The sequence below is a fragment of the Aegilops tauschii genome, chromosome 7 (assembly GCF_002575655.3).
Source record: "Aegilops tauschii subsp. strangulata cultivar AL8/78 chromosome 7, Aet v6.0, whole genome shotgun sequence".
In the NCBI taxonomy this organism is placed as follows: Eukaryota; Viridiplantae; Streptophyta; class Magnoliopsida; order Poales; family Poaceae; genus Aegilops; species Aegilops tauschii.
Genome location: NC_053041.3, coordinates 295,078,366 through 295,098,846, shown reverse-complemented (window position 1 = coordinate 295,098,846; position 20,481 = coordinate 295,078,366). Strand labels below are relative to the sequence as shown.

At 41.8% G+C, this 20,481-nt stretch overlaps 2 long non-coding RNA genes across 5 annotated transcripts; both read right to left on the bottom strand.

The window, feature by feature from the left end:
* Positions 1-651: 651 nt before the first annotated feature.
* Positions 652-19,465, bottom strand: LOC109763213 (uncharacterized). 4 transcript variants are annotated; one of them, XR_012188674.1, is made up of 9 exons: positions 18,702-19,465; positions 15,263-15,393; positions 14,784-15,111; positions 14,542-14,651; positions 14,250-14,413; positions 4,647-5,616; positions 4,172-4,417; positions 2,588-2,908; positions 652-934 (listed from the first exon to the last, which is right to left on the bottom strand). It is a non-coding gene; the product is annotated as an uncharacterized lncRNA (long non-coding RNA). The 4 variants fall into 4 exon arrangements; XR_012188675.1 differs by having other exon boundaries at positions 14,542-14,639; XR_012188676.1 differs by lacking the exon at positions 14,784-15,111 and having other exon boundaries at positions 14,542-14,639; positions 18,702-19,415.
* Positions 12,077-13,157, bottom strand: LOC141026474 (uncharacterized). Its single transcript, XR_012188678.1, has 3 exons — positions 12,751-13,157; positions 12,585-12,665; positions 12,077-12,357 (listed from the first exon to the last, which is right to left on the bottom strand). It is a non-coding gene; the product is annotated as an uncharacterized lncRNA (long non-coding RNA).
* Positions 19,466-20,481: the final 1,016 nt, after the last annotated feature.

Sequence of the window (20,481 nt, the reverse complement as noted above, 5' to 3'; positions counted from 1 at the left end):
TTTAGTTTGGATATGGATGTAGTGCTGAAGGTACAACTTGGGCCACTATTTTTATGTATATATTAGTAATACTTTATAAACTAAATGTTGTTTGAAGTTCTATTTTGACCTAGCAAATCAAAACAACATTTGCTAATTATTAGTCAGAGATAACTAAAGTTTAAATACACACTTTAAGATGTCATTTGGTTGCAACTAACCGGTATAAGGTTTGATGTAATTTTTTTCTAATGATCTGTACGCGAATAGACACAGCTAACACAATATACATTGGTATGAATTTTTTCCATGACTTATGTCTTCAATAATATTTTATATCAAAGAATAAATTTTTATTATAATTTAATTCCACAAAAATGAAATAAGCAAACGGATGTTGAAGAAGCTTTGAAGTTGCAGTACTCAATATCAAGTAAAACTGGACATCCTTGGTCACATCAACAGTAGTACACCTCAGAATCTATCACTCATTAATTATAAGCACTACAAAGTATTCGTTCCTAAATATAAGTCTTTTTAAACATTTCAAATGAACTATAACATACGGATATATGTAGACATATTTTAGAGTATAGATTCGCTCACTTTGCTCCATATGTAGTCACTTATTGGAATCTCTAGAAAGACATATATTTGGAAACGGAGGGAGTATAATAGTAAGACCGCTTCAAAAAAATATAATAATAAGACCGGTTCAAAAAAAGGTATGTTAGTAAGACATATGACAGATAGTTGAGACGTACAATTATACTGTAGGTTGTTCTACATCTATACTATTTTTTATAACATGTAACTCAGGTGAGATAGACTAAGATCGCCACCCCCGATCATGTGTAAGCTGCAGCCCTTGACAATTTCTTCCGACCAAGTAACTTGATCTATTGTGGCTTTGGTTCTCAGGCAGCAAGTAGATTTTTTCCTCGCGGCGAATGAACTGGTTTGTAAAAAAAAATAGAACTCCGTTAGTGAATATTATCTTAATGCAGAAGAATATAAATTCTGGTACTCTTATTGAAATCACCCTACTAATGTGGTAGCACGTGAAGTACCTATCACATATTTATCAGCATCATGGTTATAAAAGCTTTTGTGCAAAACGATAAAGTAGTACTCCCTCCGTAAACTAATATAAAAGCGTTTAGATCACTACTTTAGTAATCTAAACGCTCTTATATTAGTTTACAAAGGGAGTAGAAGCTAGAGGCGTGAATTGTTAGTTCCACATAGGAAATAGTAGAAACATACTCCTCTTTCTCAAACAAACTTCCCGTCTGTGTACATAATAGTAGCATGGAGTGGGAACTGCTATTGCATGGTTAGAAGGCGCTGTACTAAGCATGTTGCATACCACATGCTAAGTTTGTGGTTAGTCGATCCATCAGTTTGCTGTACGAAAAGTAGGGAAAGAAAAGGCGTACAGAATGATGGTTTTAGTAGAAATTATACTGCAAATATTGTACCCTAAGCACGATGAACTTTACAAAAAGAATCCTTAAATTGCTCGGAACATATCTATAATAACAGGAAAAAAACGCCACAAGCACCACATGGTTTCTACATTCTGCCATAATCAATTTATAAGATAGCAAAGCAACCGTCACTGAAAATGAGATTAAGATGTACGCACCTAGATGACGGCCCTATGTGTCGCCTTATACCTGATGTGAATTGCAGTTACCATAATTTTGCTAGCCAACTCATAAATGTTGAAGAAAAATCTTTACAGTAAGAAAACTTCAAAACGTACTTCCATGGTATGACAAATGATAGCACTCATTTCTAATGACTTTCCTACACAAATTGTACTCCTTGAATAAGAAAATTAAGGCAAGATCCATGTTATGTTAATTACCACATGTGTCACCCTCTATATATGGTACTTTAGCTATTCCTTTGAATTTGCTGAAAATTCTCTCACCCTCAAGATCTTTTATTAAAAAATCAACATTTCTCGTGATTTAAAGTTCGTTTTGCATAAGTGTTAAAATACAGTGATTTTCCTGCAAACTAATGAAATCAATAGTCTGTTTTCCTTTTATTAACAACAACTGTTTGCTCGTATGGAGCAAAGGCATTACTGAACTAATTTTATTTTTGTACTTGACTATAGACTAACAAATGTAAAGAGGATGGCATACAATAGGCAGTAATTTTTGTGCAGAAAAATACATGGTATTTAAGCTAACCTTCATTGAACCTGATCAATCATATATTTGTCTAATATAGTTTCTTTTACATGTACAAATGAAATCAATAGTTGGAAAGTAGGGAGTTTTATTTTTCTCAAATGAGAACATATTAGGTCTTCCCTGCATTTCCGCATAGTACTATTTTTAGGCTCTCCTGGTCATTTAAATCTATATCAAATATCAGAATAGCTTGAGCCATTCGTACACCATGGCTTTGCCTGCTCAGCAATATGAACTAATGATTACCTACCTAAAACAAAATATGATGGCTGAGCCAATAAGGTTCTCCTCATAGCTTAACATCTTTAGTTAAAATCTGAACTTTTGGATTATCATGTAAAGTGTGGGTATCCCTGTTCTTAAGTACCGACTAATCATATGAATCAATGTTCACATACCTCCAAAAGAAAATGAACAAACTGTATGTTGTCTTATAATCCCCCGGCATTATGATTGCAAGAACACATAGAGAGTTCCAGCTCAAAGTTCACCTCCCCAATCCCCATTCGTCTCTGGAACTCAACTGCTAGAAAAAGGAAAACAACATTGTACGTATACATAGATTTTCTCAGTTCTATCCAATTTCAATAAAATGCTTCAGGAAGTTTGCATGAACCACATGCAACTAAACAACACAAAATAGGGATGTCAAGGTGGATGTCGTGACCGTGAAGAAGTGGACTCCCAGGGTGAGGTCGATGGCCTGATACTGTTCAGTCCTCATATGCCACAAAAAACAAATATTTAGCAACAACAGTAAGGAAAGGGGAGCACTATTCTGCTAGAGCACTGCTTAGAAGCATCTGTGTACACATACAGACTATCTGCAAGCAATTTTTTGCATCATCTTGCAGATTTACCCATACACACAATTAGCAAAAAAAATCATTTAATAGGGTAGGCAACAAAATGTAATGTAGATGTACTCTTAATCTTCACTGAAGAACTATTTAGAACCATCTGAACAAATATCAATGTTGCAAAATTGATATAAACATACAACATGCATATCTGTACACATACACACATGCTATCTGCAAGCAAATTTTTGCATCATCTTGCAGATTCACCCATACGCACAGTAGCATAAAAATCAAGTAATAGGATTGTAGGTAACAGAAAGTACTTTAGATGTACTTTCACTCTTCACTGAAGTTTTCAGGTTTGGCCAGCTCGAGCCATATAACTGAAGCAACACAGAGGAATTTGCTCGCTGTTAGGCTTCTCAGATTCAATCTGAATAGAGGAGAAGCTTTACTAATGAATCATAACACTAACATTACTTTTAGAGGTATGGCATACACGAACTTTGTGGACCTAGAGTCGAGAATATCCAGAGTTCGCGGCAAGGTCAATGATGTAATAGTCTTAATATATAACCGGGGTAGTTCGAATCCACATTACTTTCTACTTGTCTCTATACATTTTCTTTTCAGATTATAACATAGTTTTATTCTTCATAATTTATACACAAATAAGCTAACTAAATTTTCACATATAATCTAGGGCAATGTAACCTTTTTTGAGGCAAGATCAAATACTTCTACATTGATTAGAGGAAAAAGGCCCCACTGTCTATTAAAGCCCTCAAGTCTTTTGAAAATTAGGTATGGCTCTGCAATTAATCTGGGTTCACAAATCAGTTCTATCAAACTGACTTGGTACGTCCTGATATACCCAGAAACTGTTCCAAAATAATAATAAATTATAAATATAGTAATGTAAGTATATAAAACGTATGGATTAGTAGCAGGTTGACATATATGCTTTCGAAGAGGTTGGAAATGGCATGTGCAAAGAATACAATGAACGCTTTACTAAATAGTTGTACAACACACATTACATGCATGCATAGCCAACATAATTAAAAGCAGCATTCTGGTCTAGACTTCGGAGATGTGCAAGCATAGAAAGAAAAAATAGATATGTATGTTATACATTTGAACAAATATCATACTGGATCATGGTGGCATGTGAGTTACCTGTAAGGATATTGATTAAGCACAACAATCAACAAAGCAAGAGTCATCCGCTGATAAACTGCTAGCTATGTATCTTTGCCTTTTGGGTAAAAAAATCTTTGCCTGATGCATCAGCGAGAAATTGCTGCACTTGGGACAACACGGGAGCACATCCAATTGGTATCAACATCCACGATCCCAATGATGTGAAGTGCAACTATAGCATTTGGAAGAAAAATCTCCTTCTCTTTATATTGGCTGCAAGTCCTACAACCACATTAGATAAATCAATTGAGAAGAAAGATCAATTTCTAGTAATAAGACTTGAGCCGATGTAAAGAATTAATCTGCATGGCCCCTCTTTTTGTTATAAAACATGAATTAGATGAACGTATTCGATTGGTAAAGAGGAGAAATTAGTGGAGAACCACTGAAAGTGGCCGGGCACTGGGAGGGCTAAGAAGATAGAGAGATCAGGGCCAATGATGGGGCACACATTGAACTTTGCCTTATATTTTATATTCAGGCAGATGCATCTCGATCTGATTTCGATCCCCAGAATTACTTTTAGTCGCCCTTCGTGGCCACCTATGAATACACACTGCAATGCATCTCGAACACATCCAGGCATGTATGTGAAGTGCTTTCTACAGCAGGGTCAGACTATTAAAATCATCAAGAACCTTGTACCAAGTAAAGAGTAATCATCAAATACCAAGTAAAGAGTACCACTGAGAATCATCCCTGGCTTTTCTTCCCAACTTGTAGCTTTTATCTCCCCTGCTTGGGTATCTAGGCAGACCCAAAATAGTACAACTTGCAATTCAGCGAGATGCATTGCATCCTTCAACCAAGGAACAACCGTTGTCGTCCCATGTACATACTGGAAACGGCCACCAATCCACCTTCTTCCTGACAATCAGAACAGAGTGGAGATATATATCAAAACAAAGAGGAACGGAGTGGAGATATAAAGGGCGATACACATGAAGGCTGACTTATCTGATTGGAGATTCACGACGATGGTCGGAGGAACTCGGTATGGTTAAGATTTGGCAATGGAGAATGCTGGCCGGTGTGACCTGAAGTCGAGGTGCAGCTGTAGGAGTCGAAGTCAAGGCCGACCAGTGGGAGAGGAGAGCCCCTCCGCTTGTCAAAGGAGCCACGCCGCTATGGTTGGCTGGTCGGAGGAGCGGCGGCATGCCTCGCCTCCGCACGCCGGTGTGAGCCGGTGCCCTACGCGAGGAACTCCGAGTTGGAGAGGATCTTTGGGAGAGCTGAGACCTCGGAGGTGCGAAGAGCCGGCGAGTACGGGAAGGTGGTGAGAAACGGCCTTTCGGGGAGGCGGAGAGCACCGGGGAGCCGGCGGCCGGGACTCCGTTGTGGGCTGGCGGCGGAGGCGCACGATGTATGCTGCTAGGGGATTTTTTTAGGGACGCTGCAAGCAGATGGGATAAAGAATGGGCCTGAGAGAAGAGGAAGAAAGAGGAAGATTAGCACGGATGGTAAATAAAACAAATTGTTTTTTCCACTTGCCCGTGGCATAGTGCGCAATTTGTGTCAAACTCTGAGGCCAAATTTCACATGTCCCTTTTTTTCGCTTTCTGTTGTACTCGGATTTATCTACACCGTAATAACTCGGTCCCACCAGATGTACGGTTCTTAATTACTAATTAACGTGGTAATTTCTAGGGAGTCTGTAATTAGTATAGGTATAGATATAGATAGATAGATATAGATGTCTATCTAAGTGGAAGTTCTTAAGTAATATGATTAATTGAACTTTAATTTATCATGAACTTAGTACCTGATAGTATTTTGCATGTCTTTGTTGTTGTAGATCAATGGCCGTGCTACCGTTCCTTTGAATTTTAATGCGTTCCTAGAGAAAGCTAAGTTGAAAGATGATGGTAGCAACTACACGGACTGGGTGGTAACTTGAGGATTATCCTCATTGCTGCACAGAAAAATTACATCCTGGAAGCACCGCTAGGTGCCAAACCCACTGCAGGAGCAACTCTGGACGTTATGAACGTCTGGCAGAGCAAAGCTGATGACTACTCGATAGTTCAGTGTGCCATGCTTTACGGCTTAGAACCGGGACTTCAACGTCGTTTTGAACGTCATGGAGCATATGAGATGTTCCAGGAGTTGAAGTTAATATTTCAAGCAAATGCCCGGATTGAGAGATATGAAGTCTCCAATAAGTTTTATAGCTACAAAATGAAGGAGAATAGTTCTGTCAGTGAACATATACTCAGAATGTCTGGGTACCACAAACACTTGAATCAACTGGGAGTTAATCTTCCTGTTGATAGTGTCATTGACAGAGTTCTTCAATCACTGCCATCAAGCTACAAAAGCTTCGTGATGAACTATAATATGCAAGGGATGGATAAGACAATTCCCGAGCTCTTCGCGATGCTAAAGGCTGCAAAGGTAGAAATCAAGAAGGAGCATCAAGTGTTGATGGTTAACAAGAGCACTAGTTTCAAGAAAAAGGGAAAAGTGAAGAAGGAGAACTTCAAAAAGAACGGCAAGCAAGTTGCTGCTCAAGTGAAGAAGCCCAAGTCTGGACCTAAGCCTGAGACTGAGTGCTTCTACTGCAAAGGGACTGGTCACTGGAAGCGGAACTGCCCCAAGTATTTGACGGATAAGAAGGATGGCAAAGTGAAAGGTATATTTGATATACATGTTATTGATGTGTACCTTACTAATTCTCGTAGTAGCGCCTGGGTATTTGATACTGGTTCTGTTGCTCATATTTGCATCTCGAAACAGGGGCTACGGATTAAGTGAAGATTGGCTAAGGACGAGGTGACGATGCGCATGAAAAATGGTTCCAAAATCGATGTGATCACCGTCGGCACGCTACCTCTACATCTACCGTTGGGATTAGTTTTAGACCTAAATAATTGTTATTTGGTGCCAGCGTTGAGCATGAAGATTATATCTGGATCTTGTTTGATGCGAGACGGTTATTTATTTAAATCAGAGAATAATGGTTGTTCTATTTATATCAGTAATATCTTTTATGGTCATGCACCCTTGATGAGTGGTATATTTCTGTTGAATCTCGATTGTAGTGATACACATATTCATAATATTGAAGACAAAAGATGCAAGGTTAATAATGATAGTGCAACTTATTTGTGGCACTGCCGTTTAGGTCATATTGGTGTAAAGCGCATGAAGAAACTCCATGCTGATGGACTTTTGAAATCACTTGATTATGAATCACTTGATGCTTGCGAACCATGCCTCATGGGCAAGATGACTAAGACTCCGTTCTCTAGAACAATGGAGCGAGCAACGGACTGTTGGAAATAATACATACTGATGTATGCGGTCCGATGAGCGTTGATGCTCGTGGCGGGTATCGTTATTTTCTGACCTTCACAGATGATTTGAGCAGATATGGGTATATCTACTTGATGAAACATAAGTCTGAAACATTTGAAAAGTTTAAAGAATTTTAGATTGAAGTAGAAAATCATCGTAACAAGAAAATAAAGTTTCTACAATCTGATCGTGGGGGTGAATATTTGTGTTACGAGTTTGGTCTTCATTTGAAACAATGTGGAATAGTTTCGCAACTCACGCCACCTGAAACACCACAGCGTAATGGTGTGTCCAAACGTCGTAACCGCACTTTATTAGATATGGTGCGATCTATGATGTCTCTTACTGATTTACAGCTATCGTTTTAGGGTTATGCTTTAGAGACGGATGCATTCACGTTAATAGGGCACCATCTAAATCCGTTGAGACGACACCATATGAACTGTGGTTTGGCAAGAAACCTAAGTTGTCATTTCTTAAAGTTTGGGGCTGTGATGCTTATGTGAAAAAGCTTCAACCTGATAAGCTCGAACCCAAATCGGAGAAATGTGTCTTCATAGGATACCCAAAGGAGACTGTTGGGTACACCTTCTATCACAGATCCGAAGGCAAGATATTCGTTGCTAAGAATGGATCCTTTTTAGAGAAGGAGTTTCTCTCGAAAGAAATGAGTGGGAGAAAAGTAAAACTTGATGAGGTAATTGTACCCGCTCCCTTATTGAAAAGTAGTTCATCACAGAAATCAGTTTTAGTGATTCCTACACCAATTAGTGAGGAAGCTAATGATGATGATCATGAAACTTCAGATCAAGTTACTACCGAACCTCGTAGGTTAACTAGATTAAGATCCGCACCAGAGTGGTACGGTAATCCTGTTCTGGAGGTCATGTTACTTGACCATGACGAACCTACGAACTATGAGGAAGCGATGATGAGCCCAGATTTCGCGAAATGGCTTGAGGCCATGAAATCTGAGATGGGATCCATGTATGAGAACAAAGTGTGGATTTTGGTTGACTTGCCCGATGATCGGCAAGCCATAGAGAATAAATGGATCTTCAAGAAGAAAACTGACGTTGACGGTAATGTTACTGTCTACAAAGCTCGACTTGTTGCGAAAGGTTTTCGACAAGTTCAAGTAGTTGACTGCGATGAGACCTTCTCACCCGTAGCGATGCTTAAGTCTGTCCGAATCATGTTAGCAATTACCGCATTTTATGATTATGAAATTTGGCAAATGGATGTCAAAACTGCATTCCTTAATGAATATCTTAAAGAAGAGTTGTATATGATGCAACCAGAAGGTTTTGTCGATCCTAAAGGTGCTAACAAAGTGTGCAACCTCCAGCGATCCATTTATGGACTGGTGCAAGCCTCTCGGAGTTGGAATATACGCTTTGATAGTGTGATCAAAGCATATGGTTTTATAAAGACTTTTGAAAAAACTTGTGTTTACAAGAAAGTGAGTGGGAGCTCTGTAGCATTTCTGATATACGTGGATGACATATTGTTGATCAGAAATGATACTGAATTTCTGAATAGCATAAAAGGATACTTGAATAAGAATTTTTCAATGAAAGACCTCGTGAAGCTGCTTATATATTAGGCATCAAGATATATAGAGATAGATCAAGACGCTTAATTGGACTTTCACAAAGCACATACCTTGATGAAGTTTTGAAAAAGTTCAAAATGGATTTGTCAAAAAAAGGGTTCTTGCCTATATTACAAGGTGTGAAGTTGAGTCAGACTCAATGCCCGACCACTGCAGAAGATAGAGAGAAAATGAAAGTCATTCCCTATGCCTCAGCCATAGATTCTATCATGTATGTAATGATGTGTACCAGACCTGATGTGTGCCTTGCTATTAGTTTAGCAGGGAGGTACCAAAATAATCCAGTAATGAATCACTGGACAGCGGTCAAGAACATCCTAAAATACCTAAAAAGGACTAAGGATATGTTTCTCGTTTATGGAGGTGACAAAGAGCTCGTCGTAAACAGTTACTTCGATGCAAGCTTTGACATTGATCCGTATGTTTCTCGTTTAGGGAGGTGCCAAAGTAATCCAGTAATGGATCACTGGACAGCGGTCAAGAACATCCTGAAATACCTGAAAAGGACTAAGGATATGTTTCTCGTTTATGGAGGTGACAAAGAGCTCGTCGTAAACAGTTACTTCGATGCAAGCTTTGACACTGATCCGTATGACTCTTAAGTCACAAACCGGATATGTATTTATATTGAATGATGGAGCTGTCAGTTGGTGCAGTTCCAAGCAGAGCGTCGTGGCGGGATCTACGTGTGAAGCAGAGTACGTAGCTGCTTCGGAAGCAGCAAATGAAGGAGTCTGGATGAAGGAGTTCATATCCGATCTAGGTGTCATACCTAGTGCATCGGGTCCAATGAAAATCTTTTATGACACTACTGGAGCAATTGCCTTGGCAAAGGAATCCAGATTTCACAAGAGAACCAAACACATTAAGAGAAGCTTCAATTCCGTCCGCGATCAAGTCAAGGAGGGAGACATAGAGATTTGCAAGATACATACGGATCTGAATGTTGCAGACCCGTTGACTAAGCCTCTCTCACGAGCAAAACATGATCAACACCAAGACTCCATGGGTGTTAGAATCATTACTATGTAATCTAGATTATTGACTCTAGTGCAAGTGGAAGACTGAAGGAAATATGCCTAGAGGCAATAATAAAGTTATTATTTATATTTTCTTATATCACGATAAATGTTTATTATTCATGCTAGAATTGTATTAACCGAAAACTTAGTACATGTGTGGATACATAGACAAACAAAGTGTCCCTGGTATTCCTCTACTTGACTAGCTCGTTAATCAAAGATGGTTAAGTTTCCTGACCATAGACGTGTGTTGTCATTTGATAAACGAGATCACATCATTAGAGAATGATGTGATGGACAAGAACCATCCGTTAGCTTGGCATAAATGATCGCTTAGTTTTATTGCTATTGCTTTCATCATGACTTATACATGTTACTCTGACTATGAGATTATGCAACTGCCGAATAACGAAGGAACACCTTGTGTGCTATCAAACGTCACAACATAACTGTGTGATTATAAATATGCTCTACAGGTGTCTCCGATGGTGTTTGTTGAGTTGGCATAGATCGAGATTAGAATTTGTCACTTTGTGTATCGGAGAGGTATCTCTAGGCCCTCTCGGTAATTCTCATCACTATAAGCCTTGCAAGTTATGTGACTAATGAGTTAGTTGCGGGATGATGCATTACGGAACGAGTAAAGAGACTTGCCGGTAACGAGATTGAGCTAGGTATGATGATACCGACGATCGAATCTCGAGCACGTAACATACCGATGACAAAGGGAACAACGTATGTTGTTATGCGGTTTGTCCGATAAAGATCTTCATAGAATATGTAGGAACCAATATGAGCATCCAGGTTCCTCTATTGGTTATTGACCAGAGATGTCTCGGTCATGTCTACATAGTTCTCGAACCCGTAGGGTCCGCACGCTTAACGTTCGATGACGATTTGTATTATGAGTTATGTGATTTGATGTACCAAGTTTGTTCGGAGTCCCGGATGAAATCACGGACATGATGAGGAGTCTCAAAATGGTCGAGACATAAAGATTGATATATTGGAAGGTTGTGTTTGGACACTGGAATGGTTTTGGATAGGTTCGGACATTTTTCGGAGTACGGGGGGTTACCGGAAACAAACCCCCCCCCCCCCGGGAGTTAACGCCTTAACGGGCCTTCATGGGCCCTAGTGGAGAGAGGAGGCGGCGGCCAGGTGATGGCGCGCGCCCCCCAAGCCCAAACCGAATTGGACTAGGGTTGGGGGGGGGAGGGGGCGGCCCCCCTTTCCTTCTTTCCTTCTCTTCTCCTCCTTCCCTTCTTCTCCTAGTGGAAATAGGAAGGGGGGGGCGAATCCTACTTGAACCGGGAGTCCAAGTAGGACTCCCCCCATGGCACGCCCCCCTTGGGCCAACCACCTCTCCTCCCCCCTTTATATACGTGGGAGGGGGGCACTCCAAAGGCACACCAAGCCTTCTCTTCGCCGTGTGCGGTGCCCCCCTCCACAGTTACTCGATCATATCTCTACTCCTAATGTCTCAGTTGGTAGTCTCCGTCGGTTAATTTTCGTCCCACCTCCCCTGGTTTATTTTTGTCCCCCCTCCCACCTCGCAGGTAGACACGTCAACCAAAAAAAAACCAGTGATCCCTCCACGTCCGTCGATCCAAGGACAGACCTCCCATCGCACCAGAGAAAAAGGGCCGAAAAAAACCTACGAAAAAAAACCAGCGATCGCTCGCACTTACGAGCGAGGCCTCCTGCCCTCGAGTGAGAACCACTCGCATGCACGACTCGTTCGGCGCCGCCGCCGCTCCATCCCTTCGCCGCCGCCCTCCACTTCACGAGACGCAGCCGATCCCATTGAGGATCTGCCGCCCTCGCACGTCAGATCCGGCGACAGTCCCCTTCAGGAGGACGCCAATCCCCCAGATCTGGCGCTGTTCCCGTTGAGGGCCTGCCGCCGATCGCGTCCAGGTTCCCCCGACGAGATCATTGCGGATATAGGTAAACAATGAAGTTTATACACACAGTTTATACACAACGCATGTTCATACAGCCAACGCATGTTCCTATCTTGTAGAAGAAGTCAGGTTAAGCACGCGAGTGTAAGCTCGGTACCCATTGCACAAACTCACATGACAAATGTCTAACCATGCCTTCGGAAAAATTCAGGAAACAAAATGGCACCTTCATGTGATCAAAGAGGAAACATCTGAACTACTGATATGTAGTGTTCAGTTGCAATGCAAATGACACCTTCATGTGATCTTGGGCTTGCCTCCCTGTGGTCACAGCAAAAAAAAATATCAAACTTATTATGTATCCAGTCATGGTCCATAAAGGCACCACAACTGATCAAATTTTAAGTTAACAGGCAGGTTCACAGGTCACTGGGATTTTTTTATTTTTTGTGAATTGGCATGTCAAGCAGGAGTGACATGACATACTAATAAACATGTTAAGTGACGCATCACGGATGCAGGTTAAGAAAATAGGAAATATTACTAACCAAGTGTAGGATTATCCCACAATGGAACATATGCTGAAGCATGAGTTCCGGAGTTAAAAGCAGATGTTTCATCAAGCGGCACTACAAATCAGGCATGATTATCAGTCCAAATGCATACTTATGTAAGAAAAAATGTAGAGTTAGCAAACATGTAACATTTACTAACCATCATTCGAGTTTGCCTGCACTTGAGGAAATGTTGCGGTATAATTCCTTGAGTTACAAGCAGATAACTGATTATGCATTTACTTCCCTCCTGTCTCCCTCCTTTGATTCTAACCTGGTTCTTTGATGCGGTCTTGGTTTAGATTATGCAAGATTAGGTGATGTTGTCTGCCCGCATTTATAGAAGTGGATCACAGATGCGATGGAGCAGAGAGAGGGGCCTTGAGAGGTGAGCTGCTACTCCTGTGCTAACACATCTAGGGGAAATAGCCAGGGAGAGAGAAGACTATGGGGGACAAAAGAAAGGAGATGAGTTAGCCAAGATTCAGGCCAAAATTCATCATGTTTGAGCTGAAGCTTTTGCCTCAAAAGGTAACTTTCTATTAGTCCCTAGAATATGGTTTGATGGATGATTTAGAACAATTGATGCCTGGTTGATGCAATTGCTAATTATGTACTGGAGGGAAGAGGGATGTTGCGGGTGTGTGGTACCATCAGAGAGGCAGGTGGGGCGCCGGTTCCGTCGGGGAGGAGAGGCCGCGCACTACTCCTGTTGTGCCGCCGCCGCCATGCACTACTGGATCGTGCCGCTTCCACTGCCACCGCATTGCACTGCTGGATCCTTCTCTGATTCAGCACCGCCGTTGGGGTCTTACTTCTCTTCCTTGTCGCTGGCTGGAGCTTCTCTTCCTTGCCAATCCAGCTTCTCTTCCCCACCAGATCACAATTAGACATGGTAACTGATTACCTCGAGTCATCGACCCTCTCTTTCACGATTTTGTGTTGTTCTTGTTGATTGTGCGTTCTCAGCAGCTTCAGCAAGTAGTACTGCAACAGGCTAATGTGTGCGACGAATGAATTTTGTTCAGCAAGTAGTAGGGTAGAAGGCCACGGTGTGTGATTTTTTTGGCTCAATGTATGCTGAAATATGTGTGTGCAATGTACTCCCTTCGTCCCATAATGTAAGACGTTTTTTTACACTACACTAGTGTCAAAAAACGTCTTACATTATGGGACGGAGGGAGTACATGTCTAAATTTTGTTTAGGTGGATGTCATGCATGCTTTAGTTGTAGATTCCCTAAGGTTATTGCTTGATTGTCAGCTTCCAGGTATAATGACTTTTCTGTGGTATAACCCTTCATATTATTAGTTGACCGTTTATATGCTTGAATAACCTTTACCCTCATGCTAAAGCCTAAAAGGCAGTCAGGTAGAGAGTCTCAACTCACCATTCGATCAAAAATTATTTAGTAAGCTGGTGTTCTCTAATTTCTCAGCGAATGAGCACAAATTCAGAAGGGTACATACACAAAAGAACCCATGTACAAAGTCTCTACTCTTTTACCAGGCTATCCACCATCTACACAGCAGGATTCACAAAGACATGTGGATGCTAGCAAAGTGATAAAATTTGGATGTTTTTGGAAATATAGCATCACAGGCCCAGTAAGGGGGAAAAGCCAACATCATGAAGAATGCATTAGGATAATGATTTTACCTTGGGGTTATAATCTGCATTGCGTGCCTAGAGAGCTATTGCTTTCAAGTCCAATTTACAATCCAGGCGCTGACCGTCGACACAATATTCTTGTCATCAAATCAGACACCAGAAAGCAGAGTACACCCAGGAGAAATCAGACTAGGAAATAGCTCTGGCTCATACTGTCAAGTAACCATATAAAATATTATTTCCAACACAAGGAAAGAGATAAGTTCTGGGAAAGAAAGAATAAAAATATCATACATGATAAAGTAGTGCTGAGAGAACAGATTTCAACTTGGTAACTTACTTCAGAAAGCGTCATGAAAATATGTGAGGCCCTCAAGCCTGATAGCTTCTTGATGTAATGATTCTTTGTGTTTGTCCTTCCATTCAAGACAAATATACCTGGTCAAAAACCTAATGGTTGAAAAACATATGTACTGATCAATTAGTGAAACAAAGTTGTATCACTGATGTTGTGTTTTTCATTGAAGCAAAATATGACAATGTACTAATCTAATAGTGCAGATGTAGAGTATCTCGCCTAACCTGATCGCATGCTTCAAAGTTAGATTTTGGCCCGGTATATATTTAATGTGTACAGTTCACAGAAATAATAATGGTTTATTTTATTTCGTTACAAGCGCCGACAGACCATGACGCTTGAAGATATGGAGGCGACAAATCTGTGCCGATCCCCTCTTGGTGATAACTCTAGCCGAGCCCCTCTTGGTGACATTCCTAATCTTGAGCATCCTTCCCGAATGACTCCAGTGCCAGTGCCAGGTAATTGCGAGCATAATTTCTTGTTGTTGATCGCATTGGGGCATACATATAGTTGATACGGTTTTTCGACTGTTAAATTCTTGCTGCAGAACTACAAAAATTATATACAAATCAGAACGAACATCACAACGTGTTCTTAAACACAATGGTGTTAGCACACAAAAATCTAGCTAACAACAGGAACTACGGTTTTAACCCAGGCTATTAACTAAGGTAATGGAGAGAATTTAACTGGAAACTACCTCTTGGTGCAAGTAGTACATGTGCTTTCAAGAGGAGCCAACGATGCGGCCAACCATGCTTAAAGTGATACACAGTGCAAATCCCACGCCTCTGGATTCCTCTTACTTCATCAGCTCACTTGAGTAATGCCCTGCTTGTTTAGCAAATAAATTTTAGTTGTGTCTGGAAGATGATACATAACTGTCTATTATATCATGAAGATCATGGCTCCAATGTATTTCAGGTACTTATGTCTAGCTTCAACAGATGGCATCGCTAATACTTCTGAATCTTTCTTTTTCCGGATAATGCATCTGTATGTCTGCATTCATATGCTTATGTATATCCTTGAATCCATTTTAGTCAAACATTGCGATCAATAGCTCACAAGAAAAAAGAACATTGTACAATAGAAGAGGCATATGTGAATACATTGCGCAAATAACTGATACCAGTTTTCTGAACTAGCCTGGTGGTACTTCAGAACAACATTGTATTCTCCAAAAATATGAAGGTATGAAAAGAAGTATTCTACACTTTGGAAATTCAGAGATTAATTGGCTACATTGGTGCATTACCTATCGGCCTGGGGTGGCCTGTCATGGAGATCGACGAGGCGGTAGCGCGACTGTGCTCAGCGCAGTTTGAGTGGGGTAGAAGACCGGGCTCGACGACAAGGGCGCCGTGGTCTTCCCACCCACATCCGGACGGTACAGCTACGTGGCCGGCATGTACGGAGAGCCGTGAGCCCTTCTGCAACTACCATCCGGTTCTGGCTGCCTAGGATGCCAGACCAGCGGGCGCGCGGGATTGGCGTTGACACGGCGGCGCGAGATGTTGACGGGGAGAGAAGGAGGCCGGCGACGCCGTCGCGGGGAGAGGATCGTGCGGGCGGAGCTGTGGCGTGGAGGAGAGATGGCGGGGCAACGCCCTGACGGGGAGAGGAAGGGTCGGGCGACGCCGTCGATGGGAGGGGCGCCATGGACTGGAGTGGCTGTGAGGGGGAGAGAGTGAGAGGAACTAGCCGCTGTCATGTGCATCGAGGATAAGCATGCCATTTTAGGGGATAAGACTTTTTTTAGGAGGGGGCAAGGCTGTGTGGGTGGAAAAAACAGTTCGGTTTGTTCCACTCTTGTTTATATGTGTTTAATATTAATATATAAAATATTTTTATAAAAAACGCAAAAAATCTAAACACAGGAATTCTGCAATAGATCCGAACGGATCCTTTGCCATCGGATCTGAATCCTATGTTGGTTGTACGTCCGCTCGAACTGCCTTATTTTTCCTTGTTTGCTTACGTCCCCACTAATCCTGTGATCACCCGCACTCCCGGTAAATCCCTTGATTGCCCGCACTCCTGGTTTTTTAATGATTGATGGCGGAAAACAAAGGTGGAGATTGAGAAAAATATGTCGCGAACAAGGGGACTAGAACCCGCGATCCATCAGACTGCAATTGGAGGGCACAACCATCTCAGCCAACTTAATTTGTTCAACGCTTGTGCTTTTCATAATTGGGAGTCTCCAAGTTTTGATTCAAATTATTAGAATGATTGCTACTATCTGCTTGATGAATGGAATGTGAAGATTATATAAAACAGTAGGATTTTCAGTTTGTATGCTCGTCCAGTAACTGAGTTTTTACAGGTTTCATAATACAGTAATTGTGCAAATGTGTTAGACTTTCTAATTACTTTTGCAGTGCCATTTAATTGTTAAACTTTTTATTGGGCATGCTTCTCAGATCCAAGGCATGGAGAACTCCAAGGAGTTTGCTGACAAGCTGTTCGGGATATGTCGAGGCAGAGGAACATTGAGCCGGATGAAGGCATTAACAAGGATCGGCTCAGAGAGGTCTAGACGGAGATTACTGACCACATCTTGGACTAAGCTATGTTCAGTTTAAGTCAATCTAACATACTGATAAATTTTTTCCTTTGGGTGTCTCACATTAACAGGTGGAACATGAACATTGATGGGATGCTCACAGAAGATGAGGTCAAGAAGGTGGCTACGCAAATGATCACAGAGAAGACTACCGCTGGTTCGTCTTCCCCGCCCTTTAAATATGTTCACGTCTGCACATCAATCTATCGATATTGTTTGGGATATTTTTCCACGGCCTTTTGATCGACCACGCGATTCAAAAAGCTCTTTAGTGCAGTTTGCAACAACAAAAATCAGAGGATTGGTCGTTTGTAAGGGTGGATATCTCAGAGGTGGCAGCCACCCAGATTGGAATTTAATTTCAATCTATTTCCCTGTCTGAAGTTTCATACTAGATGGAATGTTCCTGTGATGTGATTTGTTCATGGAGATGGAGAGATGTGACTTTCAGAGTGACATAAATTTAGAGTCCTTCTATTGAAATCTAGAGGATCGGGTGCATTTTTGTTGAGGTACTAGAAGAACTTTGTTTTGTGTTAACAATGGTGTCCTTTTGTGCATTGACATTCCCTGAGTGCCCACTGCTATGTTGTAGTTCCTTTTCCAACCAAGTTATTGCCGTATTCATTTTGACAGAACCGATACCAAGTGTACACACTTTGCGATTAAACCAAAGACACCAAAGCGCTAAGAGCGCACTGAATTGTTGGACTGAAAAATATACAGATAATTCATCCGTCAAGCATCGGAAACTAACCCGCTATGACAGTGACATGAATAGATACAAAAATTGCCAAGCAATCTGCAAAGTATACAAACTGATCTGTATGAATACCAAAAAAAAAGGTTGTGCCTGCGTGAGGACTGCATTCGCAGTGTGGGCAAAGAATCGATTATGGAATCTGTGCAGTTCTTGAGAGGTATTCTGAAGAATTTAAATCAGCGGTAATGAGTGGCGATCATGAAGCAGGAAAAGGTGTGGGTGCAATTGTGGTACAGCAGCCCTGCTGCCCCACCACGCAGCACTTGCATTGGACAGGGCTGGCCTTGGGATCAATCAAACTAAATTCTGTAGCCTCGTACTTGGAGGAAATGGGTGAATATTCTGCAGGTGCCGTCGCAAGGGACAGCAAAGGGCATGTTGTTATTTTTATCTGAATGTTGTGCAGTTCTTGCGATGTATTCTGAATATTCTGCAGGTGTTGTCGCAGGTGTTGAGGAGGCCGAAGCAAAAGCAGCCCTCATTGGGTTTCATGCTCTCAAGGATCTACAGGGCCCCGTGATTTTGGAACTTGATTGCCAAATTCGGATTAAGGAACTGATGACAGGGAAGCAGTAGCGTGGGGAGATTGTGCAATGCCCTTGCTGATGGGCTTGCTGCGTTGGCCAGGAATTCGGAAGGCCAGGAGAGGATTGCCGACGTACCGGACTGCCTCCGCCCGCTTATGATCTCTGAATTTGTGGTTTCAGCAGAGTAGCTTTACTACTCTGAATCTCAAAAAGAAAAAGGTTATGCCTCTCCCTGGGATAATCATGGCAATTTCAAGGGGTAATATTAAGGGGGAATTACCTATAGGGGATAGAGCCAACGGCGGCCGCGTTGGAGCCCACGACATTCACCACGACCATCGAACGCGGAGACGGTGCCCCCGCCGGCCTCAAAGTTGCCGTGGCCGTCTGCTTCCTCGCCCTCGAAGAGCCTCCATGATGCCGGACCCCCGCCACCCCTGCGTCAAGCCACCGGCAACCGAAGCCAACAGGACCTCGCGCCCTAGCCCCATGAGATGAGCTCCTCCCGTGGTCTTGCGCCGCCGTCGTCCCGCGAGTCACCGGCCACCTCGCCGGAGATGAGCACCGCCGCGGATCCGGCCGGAACGGGACCGGATTGAGCACCCGCGCCCGGATCAACGTGTCCCTGCGTCCATCGTCGTCCGTCGCGCCGCACCCAGCTCGTCGGAGCCCCGAGCCCCGCGCTGCACCTCTCCTGCATCCCCAGCTTGCACTTATCCTGGTGCTCGAGGCCGCCACCATTGGGGCCGCTCCTCTTACTTGAGCATCCGTCGCCATGGACCTATCGTCCTCCTCCAACTAAGGCTGCTGCGGGACCAGTGGCGATCTTCCTCGCGCGGCAACTTGCCGATGCATGCGGCAGATGCGGTGGTCGATGGTCGGAGTCGCGCGGTTGCGGCAGGAGCTCATCGACACGCGCGGCGGATGCGCCGGGGGGAGGGAGGGCAGACCGGGAGCGAGAGAGGTTGGGTGAGTGGAGAGGAGAGGAGAGACCGAGAGAGTACTGGGGGATAAGGTAGTGTTCCGTTTGGTGCCGAACGAAACAAATTTTTTTCTTATGAGAATTCCTTTTTTTAGGTGTTAGATTGGGGGCTGGTAGGGCCATGCTGGAAGCTAATTTGGGCCTTGGATCAGCAACGTTTGCTCTACGAAAAAACATAGATAATTAAAGTATATATATACCTCACAAAAAAATTAAAGTATATATATAATTATATATTAAACATGGTTCATACAAATAAATATATTTATACTTATTAGATATATTGAGAGTATCACAAAAAAATTGAGAGAAGAAACCCAATATACTTGGTTTATGTTGGTTTGCTTGCATGTTTTTATTTTTTGTTGGACAATTTTCCATAGCGTATACAAATAATTTAAAATGATTTAAGAAATTCTAGATGACTACTTATTTATATATGAACATTATTGTTGGTTGTTTTCCCCAAGAGAAATGCAACATCTTTTTTTAATAATATGAAAAAGGTTTTCTTTTTTACAAAATAAAACAGTTATGTTAGTTTCACTTTTATTTTTATTATACATTATATATGTTTATTTATATGATGCAGTAGAAAATATCGTTTATATTTCATCAGAGATAGAAAGTGATACATGATAATACTAAAAGGTGTATTTTTTTTAGAATATAGGAGACATAGATATGGATTTTGGAGATGCACAAAAAGAATCCATCGATAAAGGTTCCGAAGCAACGTCGTTGAAAAGGGCCAAAAATTCACGAGTTTTTTACAACATAATGATGCGGAAGCGGTGATATCTCAGAACAAACCAAAAAAAGGATGCCAATTTAAATGTTATTATACAAGGTATTCTTCAATATTATTATTGATCTTTCCTTTGTCATATTTCCTTTTGTATTCAACTAATTTGGCTCATTTTGTTTACTAATTTGGCTCATTTTTGTATCATGTCGACAGACTATATTTGTATCCCTAGAGATATTACGCTCATCGAAACAATCATGTCTGCCCCAAGAAAACCAAGTTCGTGGACATTGCAAGTGAAGTGGACTTCAATTATTAATTAATTGTGTC